Consider the following 16,972-nt stretch of genomic DNA (forward strand, 5'->3'; position numbering starts at 1 on the left):
TATGAGTCAAATTTTTATATTCAAATTTTATATAATCTATAAATATATTATATTTAAAATTCTGTGATATATCCAAGAGGTATAGTATTACAAAGAGCTGTAAATATGAATGTGAAGTTGGGTAGAAAATTTGGGGCCAGAGGCAGATGTATACATCACAAGAATTATCACAACTGAGCATCAGGGAAGAAGACAAAGATGCTCATGGAGAATGATAGAGTGATAAGGATTATAAACCAACAGCTCTGTAGTTGAATGGTGAACGGATGAGGGTACCTTGCCATGGATGCTGAGGAGGTACAATCAAGCCAAATTCCTATCCAGGAATACCGTGGAGGGAAGTGTGGGTGCTGGTAGGAATGGAGACACTGCAAAGCAAAAAACAAGGGAATAATCATTATAGTGAGGTTCCCCACAGGACCCAAGAGGATGAGATTTGGAGTGCACATTAAAGAAACAAATTCCTATCCAATGTAGATAGAAACTGAAGTACTCAAAATTTTTTTAAATTTATTTTTTAATGTAAATAACATTTTTATTAAAAATAGCTATGGGAGTATTTAGCCACTTGATTAAAACATGCATGTCATCCAGCTCCAAAAAAAAAAAAAAAAAAAAGAAATTGAAGTACTCCTTCTGTGCAGTAGTAGGGAAAATGAAAAAAAGGGGATGGGAAGTATGGCAGCTAATACATGGTTCATTGGTTAAATGGGAGAGAATTCTTGTTTCTCTTTTCTTCAAAAAAGAGAATAGGATGTTATGAGGTAAGAAGTGAGTTTTATGTTTAAGGAAACTAGAGTATCTTTGGAAATAAACCAACAAAACTTGAGAGAGGAAACTAAGAAAACCTAGCTGTTTTCTTGGTAACATTGAGGGGCCAGGGGTGGTAAGACATTTATCTCAGGCCAAATCTTAATGAGTTTCCATGTTTATTCCCAGGAATGTTTGTGTGCATGTGGGGGAAAGCAGATCTTTGGCTCCCTCAGGTAAGCACTTTGGCAAGCACAGTGTTAGAAGGTCGATGGAGTAAGGGATTTGAGCATATTGGGTTTATTTTGCTCAAACCCAGCTTATCCTGCAACTTTAGCATCCCCTAGCATTCATCAAGAAATTCAAAACTTAGGTATTTTTGATGTTTTGCAAAAATAATCACCTCTTTTAGTGAATGTTAAAGACATGAAAAATTGATTTTCCCATAACAGTGCATGCTTCATCGTTCAGTCTCGTTGACATTCTTGTGTGTGTTTGTTTTCAGGTGACTTTATTGGACACAATGAATATGATGAGCTGTCTTATTCCCTATGTCCAAATACCTAGGAACACCCCTATATAATTTGTTAATTTACCTTGAATTTTCAATACTTTGAGAAATTTGTAGAGTTCAACATTTTACATTATTCTCTAACTAGGAATATAATCTTTAACAGGAATCATTTCAAGCATAGCTTTTTGGATCAAGATAAAGTCAGAGTAAATATATCTTGGGATAGAAAAACACTGAAATACTGGTGGAAAACTAGAGAATGCTTTTGGATTCATGAATTATGATGTAGCATCTTGTAACCAGTACATCATGGGCTGTTGATATCGGGACACCTTAGGTACAAAAGGTGAAACCCAGGTACTGGTGGAAGAATGTAGATCTAGTTACCAAGACAATTATATAATCTAATAAAAAGATTATGGAAGTGCTCTTGTGTTTTCTTGTTAGAGCCTAAAAGAGGAACTGGTTTTACAGCTTTGTTTGATGTCAGTAAATTAAGCAACAGGTTTTAAGAACTGGTTCTTAAACAGTAAGAACTGGATAGTACTGTGGATAAGTCTTTTGAAAGTAAGTTCTTACTTCGAGTTGGAAATCTACAAGGTGAGTGAACCAACATAGTTGACATATTTTAGTTGTCTTCACAATCAGTCCAACTATGATAAAGTTAGGAAGTGAGCCACACAGTTATTGAAGTAATTTTAATATAGACTATACTTTGAACATAGTCTAACCATTATTTTTTGGTAAATGGATATTTCCTCTCTTCCTTTATAGTCTAAATTCAAAATTTTTCTGTTATTGCTTTAAGCCTAACCTCTTCTAAAATATTTCCTTTAGACTGACAGCAAATGATGTTTATGATATGAGAAATTTCAGAGTAATCAGATCACATTTCAGACTACGTAAAAATACAGTAAACCCTGGATTAGATTTGGATTGGATTATAAAGAAAAGAAAGCATGCCTCTTTGCTTAGATGTGGAAAAGTTTTGAGGATGTAAATATTCACGTCTATATCTAAGAGGGATAAAGTTGGAGACATACTAACATCAGCTAGAAGCATATACAAAAACATCATTTTCCAGTTTATGATTTCAAGCTGAAGATGTGTATGAATGTGTGTATGTAAAAGGAAAGAGAGAAAAAAAAAGAAAGAAGAGAAAGAAGGAAGAGGAGAAGAGATAGACACACCATTGGGAAAACCTATGGAAAGCACATGGCACAATTTCTGCTTGCCTTAAGGGGTAATTTTAGCTTCTTTTTCCTCTTTTGCAAAAATTCAAAAAGTTTGTGGAAAATAGAATTAAAAGGTAAATTTGTGTGCCACTCTGGTTCAATGTGTTAAGCCATTGCCTGTAACAGTGGCATCCTGTAATATAGCATCAATTCAAGTCCTGGCTGCTCCACTTCCATTCCAGCTTCCTCCTAATATGCCTGGGAAAGCAGCGGAAGATGGTCCAAGTACTTGGGTCCCTGACACTCATGTGGGAGACCCTGATGGAGTTCCAGTCTTCTGGTTTTGGCCTGGCCCAGTCCCTGCAATAGCAGCTATCTGGGGAGTGAACCAACAGGTAGAAGATCTCTTCTCTGTCTCTCCCTCTCTCTGTGTCAGTATGTCTTTTGAATAAATAGAGATAAATTTATTTTAGTGCAAAACTTTTTAAGCACATGCATATATGAGGTCTTCAAAAAGTTCACAGAAAATGCGTGTAGTAAAATACTATGCATGGATTCCAAAAAATTTTACACTAAAATAAACATATCTTTTAATTCCATTCCATTTTTTCATGAACTATTGGAAGTACCCTTGTATAAAAGGGAAAATAAAACACAAACATATGGAATTGATGAGAAAAGAAGCAAATTTATAAAGTTTTATTACATCCTTACATTCAACTAATGATACGGACTTCTCGAACAGAACTTAGATTATTTAAGACTAGGAAAATGATTGCCTCCTTTGCTCTTCTACTGAGATCTGGTCTCTATCAGAGACATTAAATGGAAAAATGAACACATTTACAAGTAACAGAAAAAAAAAGAGTGACAATTGACATAGCCATTTTGTTCCTTTTACGTCATTTCTGCAAATAATTTTTTTGCTTGTCACTAGACAGGTACCTGAAGTTGAAAAATTAGTAAGGACATGGTTAAGAAAGTAAATATAGAACTGAGAAGAAAACGTGTTGGAATTTCTTTTCCTTCTTATTCAACCATGGAGATTCTTAACACAGGTAACCTTTGCTGGATTTTCCCCAAAGAAATGCGTTTCATCTGCTTTTCCGCTTAGTCACGGTAGCCTCCTTGCTGCAGCTGTCTCTCCTCACAGGGGCAGGCAGGGTGTGGGCATCTAGAAAACAGGGCATGAAAGGCAGCAGGTGCTGGTGTCAGTAAAGCCCATTCTTGGCTTCTCTGCTGAGAATCCAGGCCATGCTGAGCCTGGGCAATGCGCACGTGTGTGTGTGTGTGCGCGCACGCAAATGTGTGTGTTCAGCCAGATTTGATCTCAGCTGATGATTGAACATGTATTTTCATGCAAATTGGACAAGATTTTGTAAAACATGTATTTTTTTTTCTTTACTGGGAGTCCAGGAATAGACAATGATATTTCTGCCTTCTTTGGGATCAGAAAAGTGGTTGGAGTTTCTCTTCTGTTTTTGGCTAACTCTTTTCCCCTAAATCTCACTCATTCTGATATTGTGTAGTTATCTCTCCATGTCTATGGGAGATTTGTTCTGCGATCCCCTGCAGTTACCATAATCCATGGATGTTTAAGTTCCTTACCATAATATGACATAGTTTTTGCACATAATCTATGCACATTCTCCCTCCTGTGTACTATAAGTCATCTCTAGACTACTTAAAACACCTAGTACATTGTAAACACTAGGTTATTTGTGCTATCCCACACTATTTAGGGCACAATGATAAGAAAAGATAGTCTATACATGTTTAGTGTGGAGGCACTTTAAAAAAAATATTTTCCATGTGAGTTTGGTTGAATTCACAAACACAGAACCTACAGATACAGAAAGCTCACTGTATTTCATGACAATCCAGTTGTGTTGACTGGACCGTGTCTGACCAACATCTGTGGTTATGTCTTACTCATGTGTGCATTTCATTTAGACTACCTACTCACCTGGAAAATGTCCCAGTCAATCCAAGATAGATATAAAGAAAGGTTTTAAGGTACATTAAGCTGCCTAAGCCATCAGACTACCATGGTCATTAAGCCAAATGTGAAGAAACCACACGAGGTATCAGGAGGTCAGATTCTTTATTGAAGTTGGCACTGATCTTGGAGAAATCTGGTGCATTTTTAGGACTGCTCTTTCTTTGCTGTAAATGCAAGTATTGGGATGGAAAAGACTGGAGAGTGTGTTGGCATGTGTGGAAGTGTGCATGTCTCCACACGTGTACACATACATATGTGAATAATCTTTCCCCACAACAGGCAGTCATTTTTCCTTCTCCAGTCAGATACCCAAGTTTTATTTATGAAAGGAGAAGGGTGGAAGGTGCTACTTGTTATTAATGGGGTGTGGATCTTGCACTTTCTTGTTTAATGCTACTATTTAGTACTGTGGAGGCTGGCACCTCCCCCCTCATAGAGTACTACTGAAAAAACTTCTGAGGCCTTTTCCATTTCAGTTATTCCTCGGGCTCCTGTTTCTAAGCCTGGATTCCCCTGGTTCGCACCTGTGATGTAACTACTAAACAGGAACATCTGGGAAAACAGTGTCTGGTGTAGCTTCTCACAGGAGGCCACTTTGATGCTTGTAGTGTGTGTGCTCCTATTAAAGTGCTGTTGGAAGTCCTTTCTGCTGACCTGCAACTTCAAGGACAGCTCAGAATTCCTGGCGACCTGAGCCATTAACTCCTGAGCTTAGCAACTATGTTGAAGATCCTGAGCAGCTGGAAATGAATCTGAGCGGGAATGAATGCAGTCTAGAATGTAAACCTGAACAGGCCTGAATTTAAAGCAGAGTAGGGGTAGCTTTCAGTGTAGTGGTTAAGTCGCTGCTTGGGATGCATGTTCAAATCATGGCTCCTCCATCTGTGATATAGCTTCACCCTGAAAAGCAGCAGGTGTCTGCTCAAGTTCATGGCTTCCTGCCGCCCACATAGGAAATCAAGTTCTGGGTTCTTGGCTGTGGCCTGACCTACCCCTGGCTGTTGTGGGCCTTTGCAGAGCAAACCAGTGGCAGAAAAATCAATCAATAATCTCTCTCTCTCTCTCACTCTCAAATAAAATGAAAAGAAATAAAAGCTTTTTAAAAGAAAAACCTGGGTGGACCTGAAATTAAGTCTTGTAGAACTGAAGTTAGTTTCTTGTTTACATACCCAATAGGATGTAGCCATTCTTGGTGTCCAAGGTTATCTATAGGTCCAAAGGAAGAGGATGGGTTAAGTACTTGGTGCACACAGGTATTCTGAACCATTACCCCACATCCTCTAATCTTCATATCCTTCTGATCATCTTTGTACCTGTCTACAGGAAATTATAAAAGTAAGACCACAAGTTAGTCATGAATCATTGAAAAATTAAGTCCCTTGTCAAAGTTACATTTCCAGCCATTCTGACCAGAACCACCTGTGGAAGGGAATGGAGAGGTCCAACCTAAAAATCTATTCTCATGAATACCTGGTATTCATGAAGTTACCAATTGTTATTGACCTATTCTGCCGGCCTCCAGGCATTCTCTGTATCAAGTGATACAAAAGCTTACCAAGTCCATATAGGGAGGGCTGTTAATCTTTACTTAGTGTGTTCCACGTACATACATATGCTAGAGACCTAAATCAATCCTGACAGCAGCTGTGTAAAGTAGACAGTATTATTTGATTTCATAAATAAAAAAGAAATTAAAGTCTGAGAAACTGTATAAATGTGTTCATATGTTATTGTGAAGACCCACAATATTCAAAATTAGCCTTAGGGAATAAAACTTTCCTCATATTTGAAGCATAATTTGTGTGGAAGCCACATGAGGCATCTTTCCAAACCACTTATGTGAATTATCTTAAATCTCTAAGTCCAAAATGACCAAAACATTCTCTCATTGGGATTGTGTCATAATCAGGAAACATATAGTATTTTGTGAAACTCTAAAAATTGAAAGTGTAAACAACATATTTACTGAATTGAAAATAACATATAGCATTGTTATGCACTAACTTGTAATTTTTCTTATGAAAGAAAACTCTTAGGTGAAACGATAAAAAATGTATTTGACCTGAGTTCCAATCATTTTAACTTAGTAATGACCAGGTTCATGCATTTTGCATCTTCCATTGTCAGAACACATTTGAGCTGTGATTGTAATATATTTGTGACTTAAATTGCAAGGCTTCTGTTCACCTGCAAACATTTGGTGGGGCCCTGACATAAACCCTGTCTTGCTCATTGAGATAAACAGAGCACAGTCCCAGAAACCAGGTAGCCCATATATAGCTGATTGTAACTAAAGCTCAGTTTTAGAAGAATGGGAATGGTTTTACTTTGAACAAAGAAGTTTTGCAGTGATGGGTGATGCAAGAGGAGTAATGATGTTGATATTCACCTGAATAGTTGTGTATGTTTCTGCCACACTGTCCATTGAGATTTTCACACCAACTGATCATTTCATTTCTTTTTAATTTGGTCAATTGATGTCTTAACCCTAAGCTGTCAAGTCACCTTTCCTAGGGATGGGAAGAGAGCAGAGAGGACCTCCCCTTTGGCTGTAGTGGAGCAGCACTGCTGGGCCACTGGCTCTGGGATCCGAATGGGTATATTCAGAGAATCAGGACTGGCATGACTCCGGATACATGTGGTGCATCTTCAGCCTTATTGGAGGTGACTTCTCATTTGCCTGATGCTAGATGAGGATTATCAGCAAACGTAACAACACACCGAGAAATGTTGCTTTAAAGGACCCGCTTTAGATAATGCACAAAACTGCAATAAAGAATAAAAGAGAGAGATTCTGGAAGAAGCATCAATTTCATTGTGGTGACTGGCCTCACATCAGGTGGAGACTACTCTTATGCTACAATATTTAGGGGAAAATGCAAGAAAAAATAGTCTATACATATATAGTAAAAGTGTATTTTTAAAAATTATTTTTCTTCTGGGTTTGATTGAACCCACAAACATGGAATCCACAGATATAGAAGGCCAATTGTATTTTCATGATAGCTCAATAGTATAGAATCTATGTCTGACCAACAAACTCTAAACTTGTTCTAGAAAGTTATTTCCATGTAGGTCATAGACATTGCTTAAAGGAGGGGGTAGTTCTGTCAACTCTGGAATACTGAGGGATATCACAATAAGGCACATTCTTGCCATTGGCTTTATCTAGATCTTAATTAATTACTTATAAGATAATCCATGAATGTCCTCCATTCTTTAAATATGTAATTATTTATTTGGAAGACAGAGTAACACACGTACATGGGCAAGCACACACAAACACACACACACACATGCTGGGGTTGGGGAAGATGCCTTCTACATGTGGGTGCACTAGCTCTCCAAATGGCCATAAGAACCAGGTCTCGGCCAGGCTGAAGTCAGGTGCCAGGAACTCCATACTAGTCTCCCATGTAGGTGTAGGATCCCAAGTACTTAGGCCATCTTCTGAAGCTTTCCCAGGCACATTAGCAGGTAGCTGGCTTGGAAGCAGGGAGGCCAGGGCTGATACAGCATCTCTGATATGGGATAGCATATATGGATAACATCACAGTGGTGGCTTAGCTCAGTGCTTCACAACACTGCCCCCTGTATTAATTCTTGACACACATACATGACTGTCCCTACCCCTTGATATGTGTGCTCTCATCTACAGCTCACAATCCTAAAGAGAGGAGCCCAGGACTGAGTCTTTGGGCTTGGGTAGAATGCAGCTCATAGTGTATCAGGCCAAGGTTTGAATGAGTGAAAACTGGAAGCAATGAAATCAGAATTTATCAAGTTCTCCCCATCACATCTGCCCACCAAACTCTGTGCCTTTCCTTCCTTGTTGCTTTGGCTGATCTTGCTTCTAGACAAGCCCAACTCTTCTCGCAGCATACTAGATACCATCTCTCCCACCTAATAAAATATTGCTTTTCTCTTTCTCTTTTAAGGCATTCATTTTCCCCTTTTCATTATATCACTCCTTTCATTGTGTAGATATGCTGTTATTGCTCAAATTTTTACAAGTTTTTCTTTCTTACACTTTGGGTTTCCATCCATCTACTATTCTACTTCTTTTTCCCAGTACAGGAAAAGCCTTTGAAATAGATATCGACATTGGTTATCTCCAACGACTCTTCTCTATCTCCCTCTTGAACCCTCTCCCATCAGGATTTCGTATCTACTCCTCCACAAAAAATGTTCTTTTCAAGGTCCTCAAACTTCAATATTTTAAAATAAAAATCCATACTTTAGGCATCATCTTTCTTGACCAATCAGTGGCATTTAACGCTGTTCCTGACACTCCTGTCTATGAAATTCTGTCTTTGCTGGACTTCCAGAACATAGCACTCTTCCAACAATCTTCTTAATTTCTCAATCTCTTACACTGGTTCTCCATCAGATTCTTGACCTCCAAATGTAGGTACACTCAATGCCTCAGTCCTTGGACTTCTCTTCTTCTACTTTCACTACATAGATGATCTCAGTGTAACCTATTGAAGAGGTGGCCAAGTAACTGCCAAAGTTCTGTAGTCCCTTTCTCTAGTATATAGCTGTTGGTTGGAAAAACTGCTTAGCCAGAGACCATGTTTCTGAGTCCTTCTCACATTGAATTTTGACCATGAGTATATTTCTTGCCAGTGGAATATGAATGGAAGCAATTTGTATTCTCCAAAATCTTTCTATGTGTATCAATTCTTTAAAAAAAAAAATACCAGTGGGACAAAGATTCCAACTGGCAAGCCTCTATTGGCCTAGGATCCTGAAAGACTGTGTAGAGTTGAACCCCTGCCCCAAACATACCCCAATTTGCCACTGTGGATTGAACTTTAAAGCAGTGAGATGTTTCTGTTCATCTCGGGTTTGAGTTTGATGCTGTTGCTTAGGGGCTGTGCTTTTTCTGTAATAGCACCATTATTTTTGTAATGAGTATGCCAATCTATTGGATGATGACTAGAGATTTATGTATTATCCCTTCTGTGTCTTTCTCCTTTAGACTAGGAGGTCTAGTAAGCACCTTAAATATATCATCTCCAAAAGTTCCTGATAAACAGATTCCCAAACCAGTGTCTTCTAACTTTCCCTCCTTGTTCAAGGCAAATCCATTATTTCAGTGTCTCAGAACTAAATAGCTTCTAGTTCATCTAAAAGAGTTCTGTCTTCTCTTGTCCTCCAAATCTAACCTTTCACATAATGATGTCAGCTCCATCTTCAAAATATATCCAGAGTTCAAGCATCTCCAGAATCCAGCCACTACTTAACAATCCCCTACTACCACCACATTGAGTCCAACTAGCTTCGTCTCCTCCCTGGGTTATTACAAAAGGCTTCTAACTTGCATCTCTGCTTTTGCCCTTGCTCCCTTACTATTTCATCCTCAATGAAACAACTGGAAACATCCTATTAAAATAAGCGAGATAATCTCATTTGATTTTGCTCAAGCCTTTCAAAGATTTCTCCCCTTGGTATAAATGCCAATGTTCTTGTTGGAACTCCCAGAGCTCTAAACACTAAGGCCCATATTTGCTCTCTAATTCTCACAACATTTTATATTTATTTATTTTGTGGTGTCTACCACATTTTAAATGCTCTAATGGCTATATATGCACAGCCTAAAAAGTAAAAAGAGACTTCTGTTTTAGTATCAGCTCCATCACTTATAAACTGAATAACCAGGCTGGCGCCATGGCTCACTAGGCTAATCTTCTGCCTGCGGTGCCAGCCTTCCGGGTTCTAGTCCCGGTTGGGGTTCTGGGTACTAGTCGTGGTTGCTTCTCTTCCAGTCCAGCTCTCTGCTGTGGCCTGGGAGGGCAGCGGAGGATGGCCCAAGTGCTTGGGTTCCTGCACCCGCATAGGAGACCAGGAGGAAGCACCCGTCTCCTGGCTTCGGACCAGCACAGCGCGCCAGCCGTAGTGGCCATTAGGGGATTGAACCATCGGAAGGAAGACCTTTCTCTCTGTCTCTCTCTCACTGTCTATAACTCTCTCTCTGTCTCTCTCTCTCACTGTCTAACTCTGCCTGTCAAAAAAAAAAAAACCCACAAAAAACAAAAAACAAAAACTGAATAACCTTTGATCAACTTTCTTAACTTTCCTGAGTCTCACATTTCTTTTTTCCTAAGCTAAGGAAATAATATTCATTAGATAAGACTGTGGGTTGCTATTAGGTGAAAAAAATCACACATGGGAAACTGTAGGGTCATGTCAATATCAAAATTAAGTCAACATCCCAATTATGGCCATCCAAACCATTACCTTCATCATCATCATCATCACACCATTACCACCATCATAATCACCATAATCATCACCATTACAACATTATTGTCATTATAAGCATCACCCTTCAATAGCATAGAGGACCTACATTCAAATCTTGAAAGCTTTAGCTTGCTCATTTGTGAAATAAGTGTACTAATAACATCTATAATTTTAAGGTATATTGAATGTTTAATGAGATGGTAGATCTAGTGTAGTGACATCTATAATTTTAAGGTACAATGAGTATTTAATAAAATGGGAGATCTAGTGTTTGGGAAACATTCTATCCCGTTGTGTGCACTCAGTAAATGTTAGCTAAATGTGAGCTGTCATGCTCTATCTTTCTTGAGGGAAAGATCTGCAAAATCTATTTTTACATCTACTTCAGGAATGCATGCCTAGCACATGATAGAGTCTTAAAAAAACTAAGGTCGGCGCCGTGGCTTAACAGGCTAATCCTCCGCCTTGCGGCGCCAGCACACCTGGTTCTAGTCCCGGTTGGGGCGCCGGATTCTATCCCGGTTGCCCCTCTTCCAGGCCAGCTCTCTGCTATGGCCCGGGAAGGCAGTGGAGGATGGCCCAAGTCCTTGGGCCCTGCACCCGCATGGGAGACCAGGAGAAGCACCTGGCTCCTGGCTTCGGATCGGCATGGTGCACCGGCCGCAGCAGCCATTGGAGGGTGAACCAACGGCAAAAAGGAAGACCTTTCTCCCTGTCTCTCTCTCTCACTATCCACTCTGCCTGTAAAATAAATAAATAAATAAGTAAATATCTAAAAAACCTAAATAAATCCTTAATTGGGATTGTATGAATAAGTAAATGTATGGATGGAGAGATGGATGAAAAACTTGGGGAAAATGGGCAAGGCATACTATAGAACACCCTAAGTTTTAAAATAATATTCTCTGCCTGTGCCTTGGCCCACTTGGCTAATCCTCTGCCTGTGGCACCAGCACTCCAGGTTCTAGTCCCAGTTGGGGTGCTGGATTCTGTCCCGGTTGCTCCTCTTCCAGTCCAGTTCTTTGCTGTGGCCCAGGAAGGCAGTGGAGGATGGCCCAAGTCCTTGGGCCCTGCACCTGCATGGGAGACGGGAAGGAAGCACCTGGCTCCAGGCTTCAGATTGGCGCAGCACGCTGGCCGTAGCGGCCATTTTGGGGGGTGAACCAATGGAAGGAAGACCTTTCTCTCTGTCTCTCTCTCTCTCTCTGTCTAACTCTGCCTGTCAAAAAATAAAATAAAGTAAAGTAGTATCTTCTGTATTAGATGATTCAAGCTTTAAGGCTGATATAAAGAGTCCAAGGAGATTCAGAGGGACATTCTCTATATTTTCCTCCTCTCCGTTGGGGAACTGATAAGAAACCACAGAAACAGTCCTCTGCAAACAATCTGCACTTTATTCATGCTGGAAGCATCTGATGAGATTTTTGTCAGAGGTGAACTCTTACTAAATAAGGTCTTCATAAACATAATGCTTAGAGTGAACGTTAGGGAGACAAATGGAAACTCAAAAAGCTGCAAAACTTATTTAAGATCAAAGCATATGGGGGAAGTAGATGAAAGTGAAGAACGGTATTTTTGAGTCTGCTTGCTCTGTTTCCAGGATTGGATTGGTCAGTGTCTTACCCAATTTTCTGCTGCTATTACTGAGTGCCGCAGCCTGGGCAATTTATAAAGCATGGACGTTTACTTAGCACACAGTGGGGAGGGCTGGAAGGTCTGTATCAAGGTGCAGGCATCTGGTGAGAGCCTTCTGCCTGCATCACAACATAGCGGACAGCATTCCATGGTCAAGACAGAGCAAGTATGCCAGAGAGAACTCAGTGTTGTAACAAATCATCCCCATAAAAACCCACTACCACATGGCTGGATTAATCCATTTACGGGACAGAGCCCTCATGACCCAATTATCTCCCAAAGTTCCCACCTCACCACACTGCTACATTAGGGATCAAGTTTCTGTCACATGAATTTTATAGGGACACATTCAAACCACAGCAGTCAGATTTATGTCCATTTCCAGTGTGGTAGCCGTTGTTTAATTCTAGGGTAGTAAATAAAATACTCATTAGCAAAGAGGCACCTTATTTCTTATTTTTTTAAGATTTATTTATTTATTTGAAAGTCAGCAACAGAGAGAGAAGGAGATGCAGACAGAGAGAGAGAGAGAGAGGTCTTCCATCAGCTGATTCACTCCCCAATTGGCCGCAATGGTTGGAGCTGTACTGATCCAAAGCCGGGAACCAGGAGCTTCTTCCGGGTCTCCCACGCAGGTGCAGGGGCCCAAGGACTTGGACCATTTTCTACTGCTTTCCCAGGCCATAGCAGAGAGCTGGATCAGAACTGAGGCAGCCGGATCTCAAACTGGTGCCCATATGGGATGCCAGCACTGCCCAATGGGATGTGGCTCCTGCTTTGCCACAGTGTCAGCCCTGGTACTCCTTATTTCTCACCCATGATTGTGGAAACATCTTTGGCAGGATTCTCAAGGATTGGATCCCCACAGTTCTGAAGTGACTTTTAGTTGCAGGAATTCAGCAACTGTAGAGACTCTAAATATTTGTTGAGTTAATAAATGAGTGTACCTTTGTGCAATGATGGGATTCTATTCATGTCTTTTGATGTTCTGACTGCACGGCAGGTCAGAGTTCAGACAACACATCGCTTAAAGGACTGGGAGTCTCTCCTTCCACATGTGACATAGCAGTATCTAGGGCAGAATGAGGGAGGATCAGTGTGTATCCCTTTTGTGCAAGTGTGTTGCATTCAAACCCTAGATTCTTAAAGCCTTTATAAAGAAACATTCAATTTCTTGTTCTAAGTCCCTTGTTAAACTGATAAGAACAAATACTACACTTGATCTTCCCCAAAAGGCCAAGAAGCAAGTAAGCCTTTTGTTATATGGAGGAAAATTAAAGAAATCAAAACTTAGTAGAATCTCAGCTTAAATATAAATAAAGTACCAGGAAAACTTAGTATTCAAAATACCATCCTTGTTTATAAATTTTAATTTGCACAAAATACCTTTTCATGAAGCAAAGCACTTCTCTGCTGAAACAAAACAATGATTTCTGGTCAAAAAGAAAACAAAAGAGAAAAGCATTTAATTAATGGATGTCAGTAAGACATTCACCCCACTGCATGACCCTGGACAAGGCTGCTCTCTAAGAAGAAGCCCAGATTCTTTGAATATAAAAATGAAGCTAGCTTAGACTTTAAGAACTTGAAAGATAATCATCAAGTCACCAAGTCAACAGTACTGGGGTGGGGTGGAGGATCACAGGGCGGACCAGGACTGGTGCCTCCGCATAGTGGTTAAGCCACCACCTACAACACCGGCATCCCATGTGGGCACTGGTTCATGACCTGGCTACTCCATTTCCATTCCAGCTCCCTGCTAATGTGCCTGGGAAAGCTACAAAAGATGACCTAAGTGCTTGGGCTCTTAGCTGTGGTGGTTCCTGATGAAGCTCCTGGCTCCTGGCTTTGGCCCGGCTAAGCCCTGGCCAGTGCAGCCACTTGAGGAGTGAACCAGTGGATGGAACATCTCTCTCTCTCTCTCTCTCTCTGTAACTCTTTCAAATAAAAAATTCTTAAAAAAAAAAAAAAACAACAAGGACCAACTCTTCGTAGTCAAAGATTCAAAATTGAAATATTATTGCTCAATAAAGGATTAGTGGTTGTACAAGGCAGAGTACCAAGAAAGGAATATTTGGAATATTTAAAACACGAACAGCAGGATGGAAATCGCAGCACAGGGGGTAAAACTGCAGCTTGCGACCCCCTTACCCCATGTAACTGGGAACAAGTCCCAAGTTTGCCTTCCCACCCAGCTTCTTGTTAATATGCCACTTGGGAGACAACAGGTGATGCCTCAAGTATTTGGGCCCCTGAACCCACCTGGGAGAATTGTATTGAGTTCTAAGCTCCTGGCTATAGCCTGACTCAGCGCTGGCTGTTGCAGGCTTTTGAGGAGTGAACCAGAGGATGGAAAAGATCTTTGTTCTCTGTCTCTCTTTCTCTCTCTCTCTCTCTCCTTTTTTTCTCTCTCAACTACTCTGTCTTTCACATAAATAAAAATAAATAAACAAACTTAAAATGATTATTATGAAAATATACAAAGAATGATGTAACAGGGTTAGATATTCAAAAATGTGAAAAGCTATGAAATCTGAAATCCTTCTGGTCCCAAGTAATTTGGACCTGGTACATTCAATCTGTGGTATCTAAGGCTGGAGCCATTTTCTTGTCCCTGTCCATTGATCTGGCACACACTACTTGTACACAGGAACTGAGGGAGGTATGTGAACCCTGTGGAGAGAGTGCTGGCACCCCGCTGTGGTGTAGGAGAGTCATTGCTTCCTCCCTATCAGATTACACTCTGCATCTTAGGGATAACACATTAAACCTCTGGCACTGGGAAAAATCCAGTGTGAAGAGACATCTGCCTGCTCCTTTGTACAGAAATTTCTGGAGTTTCCATATTCAGCAACTCTTCACTTCACTACAAGTTCTTTGTGGCAAGAGACAGAAAGTTAAGCCTCGGGTTCCCCAGAGACTTCCAGTGTAGGGAGAGTTAGGATTTAAGATCAGTCTTGCATTAAGTGAGGATCTTCATCTCTTCTGCATAGCGAACACATTTATGCTTTTAAGGTGCATGTCCTCTTAGGCTAACTCAGCTTTATTTCCATGGTTTCTTTCACTTACAATCAGAGACAATTCCAAAGTGAGTCCCAGAGTTGTAGAAGATGCTCTCCTGCTTGCTGGCTGCTGCTTCCAGTTAAAGGAATTTAATGACTCCATTAAAAGCATATATTATTGTAATAGACCACTTTAGATCAAAGGACAGACAAAGGATTCATGGCTTTACCTAAGAGAATGAATAAATTCCTTGCAAATGCATTGATGCTACAATAAGGTCAATCTTAAATTAGGTAATTATTTTTTTCTGAAAATATTTGGAAACCTTATGGTATCACTGGATTCTCACAGTATTTGGGTAGAAGGAGGGAAAATATAGACATGGGAGATCCCTAAAGATGAACCAGGGTAGTGGAGGGAAAGAGTTCACATGAAACTAGGGCGAGTTCATATCTATTCCACAACTAAGCTGACCATGAAAAAGGCCTGCAGCCCAGGTCCCTAAGGCACAACAGCTATTAATTTTCAGTCAAATCACACATTTTGTCCATCAACACACGTTCAGTGCGTACTTGCTGTATTCCAAACGTTGTTCTAGAAGCTAAAGATAAAAGAATAAATCGAACAGACCAATGGATTCTGCCTACCTGCATGGAACCTCTCAGTGGCTGAAAAATGAAATGATTAAGTGCTGAGAAGGAAAGTATGGGAGACATCAAAGAGCTTTCAAAAAGACTCCAAGAAGAGTCCAGAGAGCAAGCGTCAGGTAAGACTTCCTCAGGTTTCTTACCTTTGCGGGGAGGCTCTCAGAGGAGTTAGCAACTGAAGGGAAGTGACAAGGCTACAGGATGTGCGAGGGAGCAGGGTGTACAAAGGTCCTGAGGTGTGAGGGAAGCTGGAATATTGGTCGGCTTATAAGGGCAGTAGCGGGAGAGAAAGACAGAGGTCAAATCAACTAAGTCATTGTGGGATTTTGGTGTTTCCAAATGGCCTGAGAAAGCACTAACAGATTAAGTTGGAAGACACGCTTATCCTGGCTTTGAGTCATTCCATGGCAATAGTCATGGGCTGCAGTGTTATCACCACTGGGGCTGAGCCTGAAGCGCAGTGTCAGCATAAGGGCACCATATAATTTTACCTGCTTTCGGGAAATGAAAAAAGATTGTTTTCCAAATAAAGTCATCTTCCATTTACAAGACTAAGTAAGGGGATATATTTTTTTCCAACTGTAAGGAAAAATGAATCACTTTTAGCTGCAGTAGCATAGATTTATAAAGTTAAATATACACTGGAGTCTGTAATCTCTGCTGGTACTATGGGCAGGAAGGTTCCAGAAATTTAGATCCATCATTCATTTTCCTGTTTATGATGCACAATCATTCTTAACAGCGTTTGTGTGACTCAAACTCCTAGACATGTCTGAATTACTGTCTGAATGTGGACTTGCCCTCTGACTTCACTAAGCTCACAGAACTGGCTACAGTTGCTTACTACAATTAAAACTTCATTCTGCTTTGACTTTCTAAAAACAGTGGCTATAAGAGTCTGTATTTGCAAGCACCTGAGAAAATAGCCAGCAGTTTAAAGGCAACTACTCACAGGGTGGAGGGTGGGGTGAACCCAGGCTTAGCATGGGCAGGTCTG

General features: G+C 40.4%; 1 pseudogene; it reads right to left on the reverse strand.

Annotated features, from left to right (window-relative positions):
• Positions 1–13,361: 13,361 nt before the first annotated feature.
• LOC133773114 (U2 spliceosomal RNA) lies at positions 13,362–13,573 on the reverse strand (annotated as a pseudogene).
• Between the last annotated feature and the right edge of the window lie 3,399 nt (positions 13,574–16,972).

This window comes from Lepus europaeus, chromosome 13 (assembly GCF_033115175.1).
Source record: "Lepus europaeus isolate LE1 chromosome 13, mLepTim1.pri, whole genome shotgun sequence".
NCBI lineage: Eukaryota > Metazoa > Chordata > Mammalia > Lagomorpha > Leporidae > Lepus > Lepus europaeus.